Source organism: Papaver somniferum, chromosome 8 (assembly GCF_003573695.1).
Source record: "Papaver somniferum cultivar HN1 chromosome 8, ASM357369v1, whole genome shotgun sequence".
Lineage (NCBI taxonomy): Eukaryota > Viridiplantae > Streptophyta > Magnoliopsida > Ranunculales > Papaveraceae > Papaver > Papaver somniferum.
The window spans coordinates 38,139,205-38,143,901 of NC_039365.1; positions in this window are offsets into that span (position 1 = coordinate 38,139,205).

Below are 4,697 nucleotides of genomic sequence, written 5' to 3' on the forward strand. Positions count from 1 at the left end.
AGGTGAAGATCTCTGCGTCTGCAATGCAACCATTCAAAGTCCAGTAAGTGCAGTATTACTCAGAGTAGAAGACAATAAAAGGAAGTCAATCTACTTAATCATCAAACGATCACTTACACTACCTGGGTCTATATACTCATAGTTGGAAAAGGTGATATTCTCTTTCTACTTCTCATCTATAAAACTAAGACATACTTCTTGAGATGGAAGATAACTGTGGTCACATAGTACCTAGTTGAAAATGTTATGTCCAAAAACTGGAAGAATTGCAAAGTGGGGAGTCCACCTGAATCAATTCATAATGGGGTACAAAAACAGGAAGGCCATAAATGCACAAGTTGTAGCTGATTTTCCTAGCCGACTTCCCAGTTGAAGACCCAAACTTCGATCTAATATTCAGTGAAAATCAGCGATAAATGCAGCTAGAACCTGAGAAAATACCAGATTATGAAGAATCCTCAATAGATACACCTGGAGTGTGAAAAAATTTCGTTGATGGTGCATCAAACAGAAAATAAGGTGGAGCCGGAGTAGTCATAGTGACACCTGAGAAAAACTTCATCGAATTCTTATATAAACTGGCTTTCAACCTAATGAATAACTAGCTAGTACAAGGAATACTATCTGCAAAAAATCTACAACTAAAAGAGTTCATACTATTCAGTGACTCTCAGATGAGGACAAAGCGGGTAGATGGTCAATTTGAAACAAGATATGTCTCGATGGAAAAATACGAAACTCATACCAAACTTTGAAAAAGTAAGTATCAGAAAGATAGACATGCAGATGCATTAGCCTTCCTGGGATTAAAAATACCGAGAGCATGCCAAAGAACAATAAAGATCGGAATCTTGGAAAGGTCAGCCACAAATGAGCCAGACAAAAATTGTGCAATAATTCAGATCTCAAATGTGACCCTAATATAACTAGAAGGGACCTGGATGCAAGGTATCTTCAGCTACCTCGAGTCAAAAATACAACCGAATGACCCATAAGAGGAAAGGAAGATCAAAACCAAAGCAACCAGGTATAAACTCCTAGATGGTGTCATCTACACAAAAATATACCTAGGACTGCTACTCAAATGTGTCACAGAAAAGCAAGGAGAACAAATCCTATCTGAAATACACTCAGGAGATTGCGGTAACCATGCAGTAAAAAGATCCCTAGCTGAAAAGGAAAGATCTCAAGGCTATTTCTGGCCACACATGATAGAAGCAGCTAAGAAGATCAAAAAGAAGTGAGATAAATATCATAGGTATGGCTAGAAATGCCAAACTAAAAAAAATAAAAATCATCCAATCTATGCAAGCATTAAAAGATGCAGAACAATTGAAGAAAGTACAATATGACTATTCAAGTCAAATTTCAGAGAAAAATGACCCTTTAGTGCCGAAAGAAATACAAAAAGTGATAACACCGTGAGAACCTGAAATTGTAGTTATACTAATAAAATACATGCACCAACATAAAATTTGCACAATGTGTTAACTTCTTAGTCATTCATGAAGTGGGCATTGGATATCATGTGTCGTTTTACTACGATAGAAGATTCAAAACTAAAATCTTACTTTAAAACATATGAGAAAATATCATAAAGGTTCAAGCTTTAAAGAAGAAATACATGCGCCTGGAGGCAGAAAATACCTACTTGTCGCCATAGAATATTTCTCGAAATGGGTCGAAGTAAAAGCGCCGGTAACAATCACAGAAACTGATGTCAATAAATTCATCCGGGAACAAAATCTGTAGATTTGGACTACCTATGACGCTAGTAGCCGACAATGGAACCCAATTCCGAGATAGAAAGCTAGCAGAGTACTGCAGAAACAAAAATATATAACAAAAGTATGTTTTTTTAAACTATACACAACTTTAAATTATAACATGATGAAAATACAAATAGATGTTAAAAACAATATGAAAATAAAGGGATCAAAAGGAATGGAAAATAGCTAATCACTGAATAAATACACACCATATTTCCCACAAAGAAAAACTGTCAGGAGGAGATTTCAAACAAAACTCTACTGGAAAATATCAAGAAAAAACTTTACTACATGAAGTGATATGGATCTATAGATCAACCAAAAGATCCTCAACACCAGAATCCCCATTCTATTTAACATTCGGTATGGAAGTTTTCTTACCCATAAAGTTGAAATTTTCAACAAATAGGACATTGTCGGCCAATTCAGGCAGAAATGACAAATCTATCTTAAAGTGATCGAAGAGGTCGATCTAAAGAGAGAAAGCACACTAATACAACTGTAAAAACACCAAAGGTGCATGAGAAAAAACCAAAAACGCGTTAGACAAAGAGATCTTACCGTTGGTGACTTGGTGCTAAGAGAAGTTCTACCCAACAACATAGAGTACAAGCTGGGCAATCTCGGGGCATCATGGGAAGGACCCTACACCATATCCGAAAAAATGGGTAGAGCGTCTACATGTTAAAAAACCACATGGGTGAAGAGCTCAGTTACCCCTATAACATTAGTCACCAGCGAGAGGCTACTATCTGGAAAATAAAAGCTGAAACGCTTTCAGTTGTAAAACTTATATTCCTATTATGAATATTCGAAATGTTTGAATTCATATAAGTTGAATATGCCAAAGTACACAGGGGAAGATGAAGCAGTCAGTACACCTGAAAAACACAGAGCTGAAACGCTCAGACAAAATAAGGTTGAAATGCCTAAAGAAGAGAAAAGCTGAAACGCTTGAACCATAAAAATAGTAATAAAAAAAAGAGTCGGAGTACTCGAAATAATTGATCAAAAAAAAGAGAGAAGAGCTGAAATGCTCAGAACAAGGAAAAAACCAGAGTTGAAAAAATTTGAAAATAAATAAATAAATATGTTGTTGTAAATAAATGTATTATGGATGAAAACACCCTTACACCACCATCAAACTCTTTGTTCTTCCATCTTCCTCGGCATAATTTTGTAACTTGTATACACTAAACGCTAGCATGAGCGCATGCCATTAACCTCCATCCTTAATGGTATTCAATACCTAGATACAGAGTAACTTATAAATAGAAAGACAGTCTCTTTGTAATACACACATCTAATGAAAATATCTTCTTCTTTTCTCTCCAATTTGGATGTCTCATTTTAGTTTATAACACTTTCTACAACGAGCTTCGAAATTTTTAAGAAGAACATCAGTAAAAGAGAATTGGTATTATAAGAAAATTATCTTTCTAACAATTTATATTAGTAATTGTTTTAAAATATTTAAATATGCTTGCACGGTATAATTTTAAATATTATACTACCTTTTTTTTTGTATGTACTCTACTTGGTTGGACTAATACAGCTTTGATGCATAAGCAAATAGAGACAATCGATGGTATTGTTGGTTTCATTGCTAACCCATTTTTTTTGTACCAATTTTGTTAAGATATTTCTGTAATATCTTTTAATTGATTATTGAATCAATTTAGTTAGCCTTATGGCATATTATTGTTTTGTCTTATTGACAATAACAAAACCCATGTCTATGAGATCATAAAATATGTTCTCATTAGAAAGATTTTTTTGCTTTTCTGTGATGCATATCATATCTTCGCTGCACCAAATTTTAATTTTTGGGTGCAATTGAATTAAATCCATTTATTAATTCTAAAGAGACATGGTCCATATCTATATATGGGTTGTAGGTGGTCAATATTAAAAAATTGATTTCGTTTCTTCTTTATTTTTTTATAAAGAGAAAAAAAAAATCCATCGAAAGATGGTTTACAATTTTTATTCCTTTAATGAAACCGTAATCACCAAAAATTGGTGTTATCGCAATTTAATTACCTATCGGGTAACTAATCATGTGCATGGTTGAGAAACCTGCAACCAATTTTTTTTGGTATCTTCGTTCATTGGAGGAAAATCATTGATTTAACTAAAATGAGAATATCTTTTATTTTGTCGACGAGAGATTGATAAATCGTATAAACCAATTGATGTAATTTTCTCCATCGTTTCTATATAATGAGAAAATAAATTGGCGTATTTTCTAATTTTTTGCCAATGAGTGATTTTTTCGACCACATAATTGTTTTTTTTTTAATATAACGATGATGATTTCTTTATATTTTCAAAGAAACATTTTAAGCCAAACAAAATTGGTTTTCCTTATCGATCCCAGAATGATATATCGTTATTATGATAGATAAACAGTTTTCAATACCAATGAAATGAGGAATCGATGTATTCTTAAGGGATATTTAGCAATTTTTGACTTTTCCTCGTGGTAATAATCTCCAACATTTAAACTATTCCACTCGTGGAATATGGTTGGACATAAAATATCAAAGGGTGCGCACCCTGCTAGTTAGCTTATATTATTAGTCTTTTTAGAGACTTTGATCTTGGTATAGTTTTCTTTTGATAAAGAATATGTCCATAATTTCCTTTTAAATTATTATTTCGTTGGACCTCAAGGTCACGAAATTATTGGAGATTTATTTGCATATTTTATATATTTTTTTCTATCACTAATAAAATCCATGGTTGTTTTTGAATTTGTACGTCTACTGGACTACAATTTTAGGATAATTTTTTTATGGCTCTTGAAGTCAGAATCTAATGTCCAACCTAGTATTGTTAAAATCTAGAATTATTAAAAGTATATGTCCTCGAATTAATCGGATAATACTTTATAAAACTTGTTTTCGTGTATGAGATGATTCCCCC